The following is an 18,923-nucleotide window of genomic DNA, read 5'->3' on the forward strand; positions in this document are numbered from 1 at the left end:
CCTTCTTGTGTTCTTGACTTAGCATTCTGGAAGTAGCAATGAATTCACAGGAGGGCTCAAGAATGTAAGAGATCATATGTCGATTATATCTCAATTTTAAAAATTAATAAAAACCAAACTAGAGCAAATAGAGGAGCAAGGTGTTTCTACCACTTACTGAGTTGGAGGTATAAACTTTCATCCTTTGCCAACCCACTTAGGAATCATGAGTGTGAGCTGTCATGACAACTTCAAAGCAAGCTTGTTCTCTTGGTGGCAGAGCCAAAACATTTTAATTATGCCTGAACAACTATTATAGGTCAGTGTAGACAAGTGAGTGAGAGTCTTACTTTGCTGGTTGATGATACTGCACATATTTAGATTGAGCTAAATATCAAAATTGCCACAAGCCAAGATATACTCATTGATGAGGACTTTCTTTAACCTTCTCAGTGTCTGATAGATGTTTCATGGAAAGCAAAACCCTTTCTGTCATTTTCTCTTTTAAAACCACAGATTGAGGAAGCAATGAGATAGAAATAATACTCTGAACTTGGTTCTAACCAACGAGAAAAACTGTTTCTTGAAGTAGCATTGACTAAAATCTTGGGAGGGAAGTAACCGTGATAGTATTATTTTGTAACTGCAAAAGAAAGGAAAGTGAGGTGTAACCATATAGTAATGGTGACTTTAGGAAAATATACATTTAGAGAAAGGATAGGTATTTTTCAATGTCCAGAGACTTGAAAAGTGAAAACAGTACAAAAGGGGGGAAAGAAAGAGAAAGAAAGAAATAAGAATTCTGACAGCAAAAGTTATAATTTGGGGGGATGAGGAAGAAAAAAGGATAGAACCATTTCAAGAACAAGGACTTTTTGATGGGCTTGGATATTAAGAGAACATGTATGGAAGGTTGAAAGACAAGTACATGCTCAAGGACAAATGCAGAAAAGTGTTACAAAACCAGTAAGAAAATATCTGCAAAGCTCAAGTCCAGACTGAGCTGAGGCTGGAGAGAATGCTAAAGACAACAGAAAAGGGCTCTTTAAAGCTGTGTTCCATACAAGAAGAACAAGTAAAGACTAAGCTCATTGCTTGGGGCAGATGGAATAATGTTAACATGATGAAAAGCAGATCTACTCAACTACTTGGTTTCTCTCTTCCTCTATCAAAAAGAGTGATCTTCCGACTGGAATGTGTAACATAAACCGTTAAAAATAAATTGAAGCATGCAGGGTCAGGGATGATAATAATAGTTGCAATTATAATTTGTTGAGTTTCTACTCAGGACTGAGTATGAAGGTTTTTTGTTTTTGTTTTTGTTTTTTTTCCAAGAGCTTATGGCAGCTTTGCATGGTAGGTATTATTGTCATCAACCCCATTTTACAGGTGAGAACACCGAGACCCAGGAAGATTTAGTAACAGCCTGAAGTTACATAGCCAGTAAGAGATGGGCTAAAATTCAGATCCAGGCCTGACTCTTTGCCTGGACACCCTGATTCCCATGCCTTTCAAGCCCCTAGCTGTTTTAAATAGGATTGTGTCTTTCAGCTTGAGTTATGTTCTAAGACACATAAACAAACAAAAATCCAGTAGATGTTATTGAAAAACCACAGTGGGTAATCGCAGGAGAAACAAGGAAAATGGAATATCAAAACGATGAAAAAGACTGTCTTAATTTCTTTTTTAAAGGCTCACCTTAGACTGTCTAGAGCAAAGAGCTGGATGTTGATCCTCAGCACACTTGAGATTTTGTTCTGCAAGTGAACAGTTGTAAATGAAAGTAAGGATCCTTAGGAGGCAGCAGAGGTTCACAAAGCATCCCCAATGAGACTCTTCCCTCCTGGCCTCCCTTCCTTCCTAATTATTTAACTGGTAACCCTATCATTTGACAGAGAGTCCCGTATGGCTTATAAACAAGTTGAATTAATCTAGGCTCAGTTGAGTAGATTCATATTTGTTTGAACTACTTTATACAGATTACTGACTTTAGACAAACAGGCTTTAGTGAAATTAAAATACCATATTTATGGCATTTCCCCTGTCTATCCATATAGCAGCTCTGTAAAAAAAGGAAATGAAGTTTTTTTGGCCTGAATTGTTCTTGCTAAACCCCTGTGGTTTCTGGTATTTACTGCCTTCTAAGTGCTTATGAATTATCTATGTCAGCGTTCCTCAAGCTGTTTTCTGAAGAACTCTATAGATGTTGGAAAAGTTAATAGGTGTCATCTCATGAAAGCACAGTTTGGGAAATGCTGATCTGTGTAATAATTTGTTCTTAAACTTTGCCAGGGATAGACATCAAGTTCATTGATCTGTGATTTAGGGAATCAAACTCTTTAATCATTTTTAAAATCTGGGCTGGATTGTCTGCCTTCTCTTTGATTGAGTATTCCACATCTTTATACCTGTCAGTTCATTCATCATCCTAGAATATAATTTACCTTGGCTTGGTGACTTGCAGTCCTTTAACGGAATTAGGCATATTCTTACTTTGGGGGGGCTTTAACCCTTATTTATGCTTTATCTTTTGAGGTTTGAGGAGGAATTAGATATGGCATGCGGAGTGTCTGATGGCTTAAAGTAGGAGCAGTAATTGAAGGTACAAATAGAGATTTCACATGAATATAATGCAGTGCTTTCTAATAATTTGGAGGGGTCAAGCAGAGATTATATTATATCTGGTAGAGCTATAAAGAGGAGATTCATACATTGAATGGGGTGTTAGGGAAGATAACCTTCTCACACTAAGATTTCATGATGACAGACATGTTTGTTCCATATAGAGTCAAAAATAGGATAGCCCTTGGATACTCTCAAAATCTTAGAAATCAAAGACTATTTTGTTATGGTACCATTATTATCCAAGAAAAGTATGTGCAGTCTCAAATTCTGAAGAGTAACTGCTGCCTTGGTTATTCAAAGGGGATGGGTGGCTGGGCAGTGGATCTGTTTTAGGGACCCTTCAGTTTATTACTGTGAAATGATTGGTTAGCACCACTGCCTGCTCTTCCAATAGCACTGTTCTAAGTGGTTTTGTTTTTATTGATGGTCAAAGAAGAGAAATCAAATCCTGGTTAGGACCCTATTTGAATATGACATGACTGTGTTGAGATTAAAACTTTGCAGAAGTTTGAAGTGAAATGGAATTAATTAATGGCATCGCCCTTGTAGGTAGGTTGGAAGCAACACTTGTGAGATTTTTGCCAGGACAGAGAGTTGCAGTTAGTGTTCATTTTTTCAAAACAAGTAGTGGTTCTGTGAAAATAGCTCATTTCACCACCACCCCCGACGCCCCCCCCCCCCCCAGTAATGAGTAAATTACCTAAAATAGTGCCTAAAATAATGGGATTAACAGGATTGTATTCTATTGTCGAAACAAAACATCGCCAGGAGTTATAGCTGGTATTCAGGACCAGACTTTGGGTGAATTCCATGGCAACATCAGCATTTGAAGAATATAACAGAGAATAGGTTTATAATATTCAGTGCACACTTGGTGCTTAACAATACGAAATGAACAAGGGACTGATAAAATACGACTGTTGTTGAATAAATTTGCAAGATGAGTAATGTTGGAGTAACCATCACTGATCTTGCCTGATTATGACAATTGTGGGACATCGATTATGATGGTGTAGACAATTATAACGTGTTTTATGGGATTTTGTAACTTTTACCGCCCTGTTCCAAAGCACTTCAGATTAGTGACCATACTGTGTTGTAAAAATGTATTCATGTGTCTCTTTCCTAGTAGATTATAAGCTCCTTGAGGGCAGTTCTGCAGTGCGTCTTAGTCATGTCTCACTGTACTTTGATCCCGACTGCTGCACATAGCCGCTAGTCTGATGGTCACAAAGCTCCAGGGGGCCATTACATCATAATGGTCCACGCCCTCACATCTCCTCAGTTGTGCAGGCGTCTAGCCAAGCTCTGTGGCTGTAACCAGTGCTTGCTGAATAAACAAAGGGAGGAACGAATGAACAGGCAAACTGTTTTTGCTATGTACTGGCAGACCCTTCTGGAATAGGACTGACCAGTACAGACATCGGTATCCTACTGTGCATGTGGCAAACAGGCTCTTTTTACTGGCGCTTGTGACATTGCTGCAGTCGTGCCTCCCTTTCCTGCCAGTTTTGCAGCCCTTCCTGCCAATCTCCCCATCCTAAGTTGAAGCAGCTGGTGTAGTTTCCCTCCCTCCCTCCTTCCTTCCTTCCTTCCTTCCTCCCTCCCTCCTTCTTTCCTTCCTCCTTCCTTCCCTCCCTCCCTTCTTTCCTCCCTCCCTCCCTCCTTCCCTCCCTCCCTCCTTCCCTCCTTCCCTCCTTCCCTTCCTTCTTTCCTTTCCTTCCTTGTATTTTTGGAATACCTCACACATGCCAAACACTGTGCTAGTGCTTTTGCATGTATTCTGTATTTAATCATATATAATGCTTTCAGTTTGCAAAATATTTTACTGGTCTGGAAACAAAGACCCAGAGCTACCCAGCACATGGTCACATAGAAATAAACAGAAAGTGCCAGGGTTCAACCCAAGTGTCTCTGGTTCCTGATTTCATGTTCCTTCTGTTACACCATGTAGCCTCCCTGGATTGAGCCTCATTGTCGCTCTTTTATTTCTCTCTGTCATCCCTGTCCTCCCTCACATGCTGTTTCCTCACCCAAAACACAGACTGGGGTGAGTCCTTGAAATAACACTTCTCAAAGGATACTGAAATTATGCTCATTTTACATGATGTCACCAAATGTTCAGCACTGTTTAGCCCTTTGGTTAGAACTAGGCCATTTCCCACTTCGCTTATCATGATTTAGTCTTTGTATTTCCTGTTTCTTCTCAGACAAGTCTGAACACTGTGGAAGAATTCATCTTTCTGCCAGGCCAACTGTGCCATTCTCCTCCAGTATATCCTACAGCAACTCTCCATCTTTTCTTGCAGAGGGGCAGCATTGAGGGCTGGTTGAGGTCATAGTCTCTGGAGTCAGAATGCCAGGGTGCGAACCCTGACTTTTGCTCCATGCTAGCTGTGTTACATGGGATAAGTTACTGCTGTACCTCAGTCTCCTCTCCTGAAAAATGGAGATGAGAATGATACTGCCATCACAGGACTGTTGATTTAATCTACCGAGAGCCCTTAAAGCCACAAGCCCATAATAAGACCTTCAATAAATGTTAAGTATTATTTTGAATAAAGGCCAAGAGCCTCACTCATGGTTTAAGACTCATTCATGAACTGCTTGGGTTTCCTTGACCTTTTGCTTCCCATTCATTCTTCCTTCTCCTCTGGCTTCCCATCTTCTGCCTGTTCCTCCAGTCTGTGTCAGCAAATCATGTGCCCACCCCCGAACCTGGACCGCATCTTCTGCCTCCATCTCACTCCCTGTTGGCTGTGCATGTGTGTCAGCTGGTTCCCCTTACAGAGCATCTAGAGCCTTCCAAAATCCTTTGTCTTTCATGAAATCTTTCTTACTAAGTGGGAGAGAGATGAGTAACTCCCCTGCTTGTACGTTTTCTGAACATACACCTTCACCTCACCAAAACACAGTGGTATTGATGCACATTTGTGAAAAGAGATAATTTGATTTCACTATTTGCTCTGTACCTAAATGTGTGTTTGGAAGATCAACATTCATTTAGAAAAGGGCACTCGTTTCTGTTTGTGCCTTTTCCGAGTCCACAGCTCATGGGGAATAGAGGCTCTGACTTCAGACGTCCCAGTCCAGCGTTACCTGGCCATCTGTGAATAGTAAATTCTTGATTCAGAGAAAAGGCAATTTGAATTTAATTATCCACAAAAAAAACCCTAACCCCTAACATGCATTTTGAAAATGCATGTTTAATGCTTTACTCAGATCTGACAGTTGAAAGATCATCTAAAGCCTTCTCATCTTGCATTAGGGGTTTTAAATTTCTCTGAAGTCTCAATAAATATTGGCTAAAGATATTTTCCCTGGAGTAGACATAGAAGACATCCATGCTTCTTCCCACCCATCCAGCACCCTGCTCCCTCCTGAAAACGTTCATATTTACCCCTGCGTATCGTTAGCCCTACCTTGTACTTCAGGGCCTGTATTGGAGGAATGACTTTCACAATCCCATGGTAGGAAATGTTCTGGATCCTTAAGGAAAAAACTGCCGCTGAATAGTGCAGTCTTCTACTTTGGAGAGATGACAAAAATTACAGTGGTTTTGCCTGTCATTTAAAAAATAAACAGACTCTGAACCTGTCTGGATTTATTGGCTTTACAGAACCACACTGAGAGTACACCATGCACCAAATTATGGCAGAACAAATTCTTCTATAGGACATTGATGGTGGTTTGGGCTTTTCTTTTTTTTTCTTTGTGTGTCTCATTACTGGCAATGATTTCTGAAGCATCAAGCATTTTCACCTTTGTATAAAATTAATCAAAGGCAGACTCTTAGTGGCCTGGAGCTATTTTTCCTCTCTATGTTGGTCCAAATCCTTGTCATGGCTGCCTTATGGTGTCCTAGATAGAGGTAGGTATTCCAGAAGAGCAGCATATAGTCTATAAAGAATGCCTTTTGGATACCGACTGGTCAGGTTGTTTTGTGTGAACCTTCAAAAATGCAACAGCGGGGCTTCCCTGGTAGCTCAGTGGTTGAGGGTCCGCCTGCCGATGCAGGGGATGCGGGTTCGTGTCCCGGTCCGGGAGGGTCCCGCATGCCGCGGAGCGGCTGGGCCTGTGAGCCGTGGCCGCTGAGCCTGCGCATCTGGAGCCTGTGCTCCACGGCGGTAGGGGCCACAACAGTGAGAAGCCTGCGTACCGCAAAAAAAAAAAAAAAAAAAAAAAGGAAACAGCAAAGGAATATAGGCATTTAGGGGCAAAAGGTGGGTCGTTATTTTTATCTTTAAGATGGAATGTGGGAATAGGATATTTGTTAATGGAGAAGATGGGGATATTGCTTGAGCAGATGCTCTTCTTTTTGCTACATCTTAACATTTAAATTTACTTTAGTTTCCAAACTGCTCTCTTATACATAATTGAATTTTAACTTCCCAGCAATCCTGTGAAGTTGTAGGAAAGATATTTATTATCTCCAACATGTGAAGAATCATTTCTAAAGAAACCAGATTTGATCAAGTTGGCTCAGGTCTTGTGGCTGAACCCAGATGGCAGTCTTCCAGTTCCCTGTGCAGTGCTTTCCCCACTAGATCAGGGAATCAGAAGGTCTGGGCTTGGGCTTAGAAATTAACATTTTTGTCACACACCCCAGGAGACTGATTGTGATGGAGATGTGTATTGGACCACACTTTAAAAGAACCTACTCTAGCCCATACTGTATTTTGGGTTTCAGCTTCTTTTTAATTGTGATGTACTAAAAATATCACTTTTAAGATGGAACTTTCCAGTCTTAAGAGAAGACTGAAAAGTTCATTTTAATGTTGTGGTAAAAATCGAAAATGATACAAGCACAAGTTTATTTATTATAACATTGCTGGTAATAGCTGAAGACAGGAACCTTTCAGATATCCATGAATAGAGGAATGATCGAATAACCAAATGGTACAATCATAAAGAGGAGTAATATGAACCTAAGAAGGAATGAAGAAGACTTCTACTTTTTGCCATGAAGTTATCTTCAGGATCTATATTAAGTGATAAAAATAAAGCAGAAAAAAATGTTTATATACTATGCTACTTGCAGGAAGGAAAATAAAATTTATATTTAAGTATATGTGTGTGGATACTTTAGGGTAAATTCTTTTTTTTTTTTTTTTTTTTTTTTTGTGGTATGCGGGCCTCTCACTGTTGTGGCCTCTCCCGTTGCGGGGCACAGGCTCCGGATGCGCAGGCTCAGCGGCCATGGCTCACGGGCCCAGCCGCTCCGCGGCATGTGGGATCTTCCCGGACCCGGGCACGAACCCGTGTCTCCTGCATCGGCAGGCGGATTCTCAACCACTGCGCCACCAGGGAAGCCCTAGGGTAAATTCTTAATAGAGAATTACAGCTAATAAATACAGAAGGATGCTGAAAATAGAAAACCACTATTTCACGACATCTAATGAAATAATGGAGTGCAGCAACAATCATTAACGGATGCTGAAATCACGAGGTGAAATTGGAGCTTTCTAATGGAGAATCAGCCTGACAGCACTTGAACCCACCGAGCGATCTCAACATCACTACAAGTGGAACAACTAAACACTTACACTCCTCCTGATGTGCTCTGATAGAAAAGAAACAACACCACGTGTGAATTATTCTTGCCCACATCTCCTCCCTACAAATTTGAACCAGAATCTCATCAAGCTTCCATATCTAAGTACCAGTTTACAGGAAATATAGGAGACAGAGGAACATGTTAAACGCCACCAGGAGAGTACACATCAGTCAAGTCCTAGATGTGGGATATTCTACAAAACAAATGACCCAATGTCTTCAACAAATAAATGTTACCGGGAGCGGGGGAAGGAGGGGGAACTGTTTGTTATAAGTGAAAAAGACTTAAGAGACCTATAAACAACTTCAGTGTGTGAACCTCGTTTGGAATTTGATTTGAACAAACGAACTATGAAAATGCCTTTCTTTTTTAAACAACAGGAGGGAATGAGACATTTTCTGTTTATTGCATGTTAAGAAACGATTGATAATTTTATTGATTCTGGTAGTGATTATTTTTTTAAAGCCCTTACCGATTAGAAACATTTGCTCTTGAATTGATGTGATGCCTGAGACTTTCTTTTAAAATACTCCATCAGAAGGAAAAAAAAAATGTGTTTAGGCAAATAGAAGAAATCAGAATGGTAGAATGTAATCACTGTTGAATCTTGGTGATGTGTTCATGGGGTTGTTTACAGTTTTCTCTCTACTTTGTTGTATATGGAAAATTTACATAGTAAAAAAGATGAAGTTGTGCTATTTTAGAGGCAGAATCCTGGCAAAAGGCCTGAATTGTAGCCTCTATTTGTGTAACTCAGGGAGAGTCATGGCTGCTCACTCCTTTTCCTCCTCCCTCCCTTCCTTTTTACATTTCTTCAGTTCCTCTGTTTCTCCAAAAATTATTTACTGAACCACATTTTGCAACAGGCGCTCTTCTGGTGCCACCAGCCTTACAAGATATAGAGACTCGTACTATTCTTACTTTACAGATGAGGAAACCGAAGCTTAGAGGGGTTAAGTTTCTTGCCCATAATCCCACATCTGCCTGTCACCAAAATCTGAGCTCTTATGCATTTTGTGCTGCTTCCCAGGAGTAGTCCTTTCATTGTATAGTTTTTTAATTTTAATTTTGTTTATGGATACATTTTTCACAATGAGTAAGGATAAATCAAGTGGAGTAGCATCTATATATTACTTGCGTGTGAGAAAGATGTAAGATATCTTTCTTATCGTAATAATTACAAAGACCCAATCAAAGGCAAAGTGGCGATGAAAGAGAAATCCATAACAACTTTCTTCATATTCATAAAAAAGTAAAACTCTGTGAATTGTAACTTTAAGCCACAAAATAAGGTTTGTTTATGCTTGTTCTTCAGTGTCATGTATTTGATCATCTTTACTAGAAATGAAGGCCAGAGAAACAATGGCTGATTAATTTCTTTTGCGTTTGTACAATATTTTTAGGACCGATGAAGTAGAGAAATCCTTTCAAACTAACAAAGCAAACAAATAAAATCTTGAACTTCCCACGGGCCACTGTTTGCTTTACTGTCTTGCAAAATTATTTTGGCACTTGTAAAACGCTGTTGTGCCCGAGGACATGTGCAGTCATGACACTGTCATCTGTCATGTGTGATGCTCTAGTTGTGAGATATAGCAGTCATCAGTCAGGCAACAAAAGCGAGAGCTTCCCTGAGTTCCTGCTGCCGGGCGTCTGTGAATCATACCCTCTGCTTTACAAGATTGAGTGTGACTTTCCAAAACACCGGCCGTGTGCTGCTTCGTGGCTGGTCCCACATAATGATTTATGCCCTAGAGATATCTGACCAGAATCTTAGAAAATTAGACTGATGGGTCTGACATTGTTGTTTCCTTCAAGAATCAAGGCACTAAATTCAGTCAAGCTGAATGAAAAAATTTTACCATATCCAGGGCATGCTGGTGAGGTCATCAAAAATGGATGAATAATGAATACTGTTAGTATTTATTGAGTCTACTGGGTGCCAGAAGCTCTGCTAAGCCCTTTAAATACGTAATTGCATTTAACCCTCTCAGTAATCCCATTTTAAAGCAGAAGCGGCTGAGGCACAGAGAGGTTAAGTGACTTGCCCAAGGTTACACAGTTAGTAAGTGGCAGGGCTGTTAGTAAATGGCAGTCTCAGAGCACCAGCAGAAAGATGTGAACACCCAGTAATCCACACTGCCATGACTTGTCCCTCTGAATTTTCAGGGCACCTTAAAAACCTTTGTTGTGTGACAGAGCTCCATTTTACAGTTTTACAGATGTCTGGAGCCAAGCAGAAAGAAACGAAGAGACTGATAAAAGTACATGTGGCAAATCTTTGGTATTTGGTATTAGATACACAGAGTTGGTATTAGAACACAGAGTCCCAGAGTGATTACTGTCTAGTGGGAAAGCCAGCTGGCCTGGCTACCTTGCAAGATGGTTAAAGGACATAAGCATGGATATTCATTCAAGACTGTCAGAAATTAGTTCAGAAATGAAATGAAAACCAATGGCAAAGATACCATCTTGGTATAAATTTTAAAACCTGTCCTGATTAATGAAAGGGGTGTCTATTTCTTATCAACTTATTAGAAAAGCATGGCACCTGCTTGCTTTAAAATTCTAAAACCTCTCAGGCCCAACTCAGTATTCATTATTAATATGGTGTACTTTTCTCAAAAGAATAATATTTTCACAAATGCTATTCCTGGCTTCAGTCACATATAGAAACATTGGAATGAGCACAACATGGTGTTTTGCTTTTTTTAAAAAAATAGGAACTGTATTTGATAATGCATATGCTACAAACACCTCTAAAAATAATTTGTAATTGGCAGGCTGTTTCTTTAGTGTCTTCTACTAGTGTTGGAGAGGAAGTTTTAAGATTTAAATTTGATAAACTTGGTACCATTGGGAATAAGGAGGAGAAATTTTGCCAGCTTATAGGATCAGAATATGCGTTAGTATCTATGTAATAATTGAGAGTGACTCAATGTGATTTTTCCCTGGCTAACATCAGAAATAAAAATAAAAATTATGTCTCCTCCAGAGGGTGGTAGGCTTGAGTCAGCCACTGGTATGCATGACCTATGAGTCACCCACTGGTATCTTCCTCATCTTCCCAATCCCTGACCTGTGGGTTAGAAGTCAAGGATGCCTCTTTGGGGCATCCTTCATAGCTTCTTTTACCCTTCGGTGTTATATTTTTAATTTTAATTTTTTTTTTATACAGCAGGTTCTTATTAGTTATCTGTTTTATACATATTATTGTATATATGTCAATCCCAATCCCCCAATTCATCCCACCACCAACCCCCCCCACACACACACCCCGGGCTTTCCCCCCTTGGTATCCATATGTTTGTTCTCTACATCTGTGTCTCTATTTCTGTCTTGCAAACTGGTTCATCTGTACCATTTTTCTAGATTCCACATATATGCATTAATACACGATACTTGTTTTTCTCTTTCTGACTTACTTCACTCTGTATGACGGTCTCTAGGTCCATCCACATCTCTACAAATGACCCAATTTCGTTCCTTTTTATGGCTCAGTAATATTCCGTTGTATATATGTACCACATCTTCTTTATCCATTTGTCTGTCGATGGGCATTTAGGTTGCTTCCATGACCTGGCTATTGTAAATAGTGCTGCAGTGAACATTGGGGTGCATGTGTCTTTTTGAATTATTGTTTTCTCTGGGTATATGCCCAGTAGTGGGATTGCTGGGTCATATGGTAATTCTAGTTTTATTTTTTTAAGGAACCTCCATACTGTTCTGCATAGTGGCTGTATCAATTTACATTCCCACCAACAGTGCAAGAGGGTTCCTTTGTCTCCACACCCTCTCCAGCATTTGTTGTTTGTAGATTTTCTGAAGATGCCCATTCTAACTTGTGTGAGGTGATACCTCATTGCAGTTTTGATTTGCATTTCTCTAATGATTACTGATGTTGAGAAGCTTTTCATGTGCCTCTTGGCCATCTGTATGTCTTCTCTGGAGAAGGTCTTCTGCCCATTTTTTGCTTGGGTTGTTTGTTTTTTTAATATTGAGCTGCATGAGCTGTTTATATAATTTGGACATTAATCCTTTGTCCGTTTATTCATATGCAAATATTTTCTCCCATTCTGTGGCTTGTCTTTTCATCTTGTTTATAGTTTCCTTTGCTGTGTAAAAGCTTTTAAGTTTCATTAGGTCCCATTTTTTTATTTTTGATTTTCCATTACTCTAGGAGATGGGTCAAAAAGGATCTTGCTTTGATTTATGTCAAAGAGTGTTCTTCCTATGTCTTCCTTTAAGAGTTTTATAGTGTCTGGTCTTACATTTAGGTCTCTAATCCATTTTGAATTTATTTTTGCGTATGGTGTTAGGGAGTATTCTAATTTCATTCTTTTACATGTAGGTGTCCAGTTTTCCCAGCACCACTTATTGAAGAGACTGTCTTTTCTCCATTGTATATCCTTGCCTTCTTTGTCGTAGATTAGTTGACCATAGGTGAGTGGGTTTATCTGGGCTTTCTGTTTTGTTCCATTGATCTATATTTCTGTTTCTGTGCCAGTATCATATTGTGTTGATTACTGTAGCTTTGTAGTATAGTCTGAAGTCAGGGAGCCTGATTCCTCCAGCTCCGTTTTTTTCCCTCAAGATTGCTTTGGCTATTAGAGTCTTTTGTGTCTCCATACAAATTTTAAGATTTTTTGTTCTAGTTCCATAAAAAATGCCATTGGTAGTTTGATAGGGATTGCATTGAATCTGTAGATTGCTTTGGGTAGTATAGTCATTTCCACAATATTGATTCTTCCAATCCAAGAACATGGTATATCTCTCCATCTGTTTGTGTCATCTTTGATTTCTTTCATCAGTGTCTTATAGTTTTCTGAGTACAGGTCTTTTACCTCCTTAGGTAGGTTTATTCCTAGGTACTTTATTCTTTTTGTTGCAGTGGTGAATGGGAGTATTTCCTTAATTTCTCTTTCAGATTTTTCATCATTAGTGTATAGGAATGCAAGATATTTCTGTGCATTAAGTTTATATCCTGCAACTTTACCACATTCATTGATTAGCTCTAGTAGTTTTGGTGGCATCTTTAGGATTCTCTATGTATAGTATCGTGTCATCTGCAAACTGCCAGTTTTACTTTTTCTTTTCCAATTTGTATTCCTTTTATTTCTTTTTCTTCTCTGATTGCCATAGCTAAAACTTCCCAAACTATGTTGAATAATAGTGGTGAGAGTGGACATCCTTGTCTTGTTCCTGATCTTAGAGGAAATGCTTTCAGTTTTTCACCATTGAGAATGATGTTTGCTGTGGGTTTGTCATATATGGCCTTTATTATGTTGAGGTAGGTTCCCTCTATGCCCACTTTCTGGAGGGTTTTTATCATAAATGGGTGTTGAATTTTGTCGAAAGCTTTTTCTGCATCTATTGAGATGATCATATGGTTTTTCTCCTTCAATTTGTTAATATGGTGTATCACATTGATTGATTTGCGTATATTGAAGAATCCTTGCATCCCTGGGATAAATTCCACTTGATCATGGTGTATGATCCTTTTAATGTGTTGTTGGATTCTGTTTGCTAGTATTTTGTTGAGAATATTTGCATCTATGTTCATCAGTGATGCTGGTCTGTAATTTTCTTTCTTTGTGACATCTTTGTCTGGTTTTGGTATCAGGGTAATGGTGGCCTCATAGAATGAGTTTGGGAGTGTTCCTTCCTCCGCAATTCTTTGGAAGAGTTTGAGAAGGGTGGGTGTTAGTTCTTCTCCAAATGTTTGATAGAATTCACCTGTGAAGCCATCTGGTCCTGGACTTTTGTTTGTTGGAAGATTTTTTTTTTTTTTTTTTTTTGCGGTACGCAGGCCTCTCACTGCTATGGTCTCTCCTGTTGCAGAGCACAGGCTCCAGATGCGCAGGCTCAGAGACCATGGCTCATGGGCCCAGCTGCTCCGCAGCATGTGGGATCCTCCCGGACCGGGGCACGAACCCGTGTCCCCTGCATCGGCAGGCAGACTCTCAACCACTGTGCCATCAGGGAAGCCCTGTTGGAAGATTTTTAATCACAGTTTCAATTTCATTACTTGTGACTGGGCTGTTCATATTTTCTGTTTCTTCCTGGTTCAGTCTTGGAAGGTTATGCCTTCTAAGAATTTGTCCATTTCTTCCAGGTTGTCCATTTTATTGGCATAGAGTTGCTTGTAGTAGCCTCTTAGGATGCTTTGTATTTTTGCAGTGTGTGTTGTAACTTCTCCTTTTTCATTTCTAATTTTATTGATTTGAGTCCTCTCCCTCTTTTTCTTGATGAGTCTGGCTAATGGTTTATCAATTTTGTTTATCTTCTCAAAGAGCCAGCTTTTAGTTTTATTGATCTTTGCTATTGTTTTCTTCATTTCTTTTTCATTTATTTCTGCTCTGATCTTTATGATTTCTTTCTTTCTGCTAACTTTGGGTTTTGTTTGTTCTTTCTCTAGTTCCTTTAGGTGTAAGGTTTATTTGAGATTTTTCTTGTTTCTTGAGGTAGGCTTGTGTAGCTATAAACTTCCCTCTTAGAACTGCTTTTGCTGCATCCCATAGGTTTTGGATTGTCGTGTTTTCATTGTCATTTGTCTGTAGGTATTTTTTGATTTCCTCTTTGATTTCTTCAGTGATCTCTTGGTTATTTAGTAACGTGTTGATTAGCCTCCATGTGTTTGTGTTTTTTACGTTTTTTTCCCTGTAATTCTTTTGTAATCTCATAGTACTGTGGCCAGAAAAGATGCTTGATATGATTTCAATTTTCCTAAATTTACTGAGGCGTGATTTGTGACCCAAGATGTGATCTATCCTGGAGAATGTTCTGTGCGCACTTGAAAAGAAAGTGTAATCTGCTGTTTTTGGATGCAATGTCCTATAAATATCAATTAAATCAATCTGGTCTATTGTGTCATTTAAAGCTTCTGTTTCCTTATTTCTTTTCTTTTTGAATGATCTGTTCAGTGGTGTAAGTGAGGTGTTAAACGTCTCCCACTATTATTATGTTACTGTCGATTTCCTATTTTATAGCTGATAGCAGTTGCCTTATGTATTGTGGTGCTTCTTTGTTGGGTACATATATATTTATAATTGTTATATCTTCTTCTTGGATTGATCCCTTGATCATTATATCGTGTCCTTCCTTGTCTCTTGTAACATTCTTTATTTTAAAGTCTATTTTATCTGATATGAGTATTGCTACTCCAGCTTTCTTTTGATTTCCATTTGCATAGAATATCTCTTTCCATCCCCTCACTTTCAGTCTGTGTGTGTCCCTAGGTCTGAAGTGGGTCTCTTGTAGACAACATATATATGGGTCTTGTTTTTGTATCCATTCAGCAAGCCTGTGTCTTTTGGTTGGAGCATTTAATCCATTCACGTTTAAGTTAATTATTGATTTATATGTTCCTATGACCATTTTCTTAATTGTTTTGGGTTTGTTTTTGTAGGCCCTTTTCTTCTCTTGTGTTTCCCACTTAGAGAAGTTCCTTTAGCATTTGCTGTAGAGCTGGTTTGGTGGTGCTGAATTCTCTTAGGTTTTGCTTGTCTGTAAAGCTTTTGATTACTCCATCGAATCTGAATGAGATCCTTGCCGGGTAGAGTAATCTTGGTTATAGGTTCTTCCCTTTCATCACTTTAAGTATATCATGCCACTCCCTTCTGGCTTATAGAGTTTCTGCTGAGAAATCAGCTGTTAACCTTATGGGAGTTCCCTTGTATGTTGTCATTTTTCCCTTGCTGCTTTCAATAATTTTTCTTTGTCTTTAACTTTTGCTAATTTGATTACTATGTGTCTTGGTGTGTTTCTCCTTGGGGTTATCTTATATGGGACTCTCTGCGCTTCCTGGACTTGGGTGGCTATTTCCTTTCCCGTGTTAGGGAAATTTTTGACTATAATCTCTCCAAACATTTTCTCTGGTACTTTCTCTCTCTCTTCTCTTTCTGGGACCCCTATAATGTGAATGTTTTCGTGTTTAATGTTGTCCCAAAAGTCTCTTTGGCTGTCTTCATTTCTTTTCATTCTTTTTTCTTTAGTCTGTTCCGCAGCAGTGAATTCCACCATTCTCTCTTCCAGGTCACTTATCTATTCTTCTGCCTCAGTTATTCTGCTATTGATTCCTTCTAGTGTAGTTTTCATTTCAGTTATTGTACTGTTCATCTCTGTTTGTTTGTTCTTTAATTCTTCAAAGTCTTTGTTAAGCATGTCTTGCATCTTCTCCACCTTTGCCTCCATTCTTTTTCCTAGGTCCTGGATCATCTTCACTATCATTATTCTGAATTGTTTTTCTGGAAGGTTGCCTGTCTCCACTTCTTTTGGTTGTTTTTCTTCAGTTTTATCTTGTTCCTTCATGTGGTACATAGCCCTCTGTCTTTTCATCTTGTCTGTCTTTATGTGAATGTGGGTTTTGTTCCACAGGCTGCAGGATTGTAGTTCTTCTTGCTTCTGTTGTCTGCCCTCTGGTGGTTGAGGCTATCTAAGAGGCTTGTGCAAGTTTCCTGATGGGAGGGACTGGTGGTGGGAAGAGCTGACTGTTGCTCTGGTGGGCAGAGCTCAGTAAAACTTTAATCCGCTTGCCTGCTGATGGGTGCCGCTGCGTTCTCTCCCTGTTGGTTGTTTGGCCTGAGGCAACCCAACACTGGAGCCTACCTGGGCTCTTCAGTGGGCCTAATGGCGGACTCACGCCAAGGAGTACTTCCCAGAACCTCTGCTGCCAGTTTCCTGGTCTTCATGGTGAGCCACAGCCACCCCCCGCCTCTGCAGGAGACCCTCCAACACTATCAGGTAGGTCTGGTTCAGTCTCCCCTGGGGTCACTGCTCCTTCCCCTGGGTCCCGATGCGCACACTACTTTGTGTGTGTCCTCCAAGAGTGGAGTCTCTGTTTCCCCCAGTCCTGTCGAAGTCCTGCAATCAAATCCCGCTAGGCTTCAAAGTCTGATTCTCTAGGAATTCCTCCTCCCATTGCCAGACCTCCAGGTTGGGAAGCCTGACTTGGGGCTCAGAACCATCACTCCAGTGGGTGGACTTCTGTGGTATAAGTGTTCTCCAGCCTGTGAGTCATCCACCCAGCAGTTATGGGATTTGATTTTACTGTGATTGCAACCCTCCTACTGTCTCATTCTGGCTTCTCATTTGTCATTGGATGTGGGGTATCTTTCTTGGTGAGTTCCAGTGTCTTCCTGTCAATGATTGTCCAGCAGCTAGTTGTGATTCTGGTGTTCTTGCAACAGGGGGTGAGAGCACATCCTTCTACTCCGCCATCTTGGTTCCTGTGTAGGCACATTCTAAATGTTAATTGTGTTACCTTTGCTATGGTGGTAGATATTCTATATATATATATTTTTTTTTTCATTTTTATCTTTTCTTTTTTTTTTTTTTTTTCTCTGTGGTACGCAGGCCTCTCACTGTTGTGGCCTCTCCCATTGCAGAGCGCAGGCTCCGGACGCACAGGCTCAGCGGCCATGGCTCACGGGCCCAGCCGCTCTGCGGCATGTGGGATCTTCCCGGACTGGGGCACGAACCCGTGTCCCCTGCATCGGCAGGCTAATTCTCAACCACTGCGCCACCAGGGAAGCCCTTCATTTTTATCTTGATGGCCAGTTGCTCAAAATTTAGAAAAGAATGGTAAATACCAGTGCTTTTTGATAGATTCTGAAATTTCTTTAACTTACATTTCAATTACTTAAAAATAAAGATTTCACCTTGAAGAGACAACCGTTCAGAGGGATAAGTTATCCATTTGCCAGTGGATAAAGGAGGCAGCTTAATCAAAGAGAACATTCGTTATTCTTGAAAACCGCCTTTGATGATGAGGAAACATAAGACCGCATTTCCTCCTTAGGAAAAAGTCTGGTGGATTAAGGCCCTGTTGTTCCATAGTTTGATTATTCTTAAGGGAAATGTGTTTTGAAAAGCATTTGCTATGTGCCGGACTCTGCCAGAGGAATAATATAAAGATTACTGAGATATAGTGTAATTATTATATACAAGACCATCCCAGCTTTTCAGATCACAGTTTGTGCAGAATTGTATATGAGTTCTCCTTGAGAGGCTACAGAGATCGTCCCATTATGCTGCTCTTGCTTAAGATGTCTTTGAAATCTCTCTTTGGAATTTGCCTTTGGAGATATTTTGCTGAAGATTTTTTACACTGATGGTATTTATTTTTTATTTTTTTTAATTTAATTTTATTTATTTTTTATACAGCAGATTCTTATTAGTTATATATTTTTAACATATTAGTGTCTATATGTCAATCCCAGTCTCTCAATTCATCCCACCACCGCCACCCCTCCCACCACTTTCCCCACCTTGGTGTCCAAACGTTTGTTCTCTACATCTGTGTCTCTATTTCTGGTATTTATTCTTGGAAGGTGGATTTGATTCAGGGGACTGGCCAAGAACTGTTCATCACTATGTGTGCCACATAGGTGGCGATCAAACTGGCTAGAATAATGTTTGGTTAAAAATAAGCCAGGACCGTGAGGACTGCGGAGCATTGGCTAATTCATGCCCTTTCTAAAGGCTTTTGTTGTTAGGTGCTATGTGAGAATGCAAGCCAACTGTTGCCCATTTTTCAGATTTCTCCAGAAAAACTGAAATTCCCCATTTTGAGTGAAATCTCCCAATTTAAAATATGACAGTTGCTTACCTTTTTTTTTTTTTAACTCTTATGGAAACAAAACCCTGATCTCTGTTCCAAAGTTTACTTATCTTATTTAACATAAGGACTAAAACCAAGATGACAATTTAAGATAGTTGCACATTGCACAATGCATGTTTCCTCAAAAAAGAGCATGTAGAT

General features: G+C 39.8%; 1 protein-coding gene across 6 annotated transcripts in view; it reads left to right on the forward strand.

Moving 5' to 3' along the window:
- CRADD (CASP2 and RIPK1 domain containing adaptor with death domain) overlaps positions 1-18,923 on the forward strand; it is a 233,167-nt gene that overhangs the window by 102,673 nt on the left and 111,571 nt on the right. The window lies entirely within an intron of this gene.

This window comes from Kogia breviceps, chromosome 12 (assembly GCF_026419965.1).
Source record: "Kogia breviceps isolate mKogBre1 chromosome 12, mKogBre1 haplotype 1, whole genome shotgun sequence".
Lineage (NCBI taxonomy): Eukaryota > Metazoa > Chordata > Mammalia > Artiodactyla > Physeteridae > Kogia > Kogia breviceps.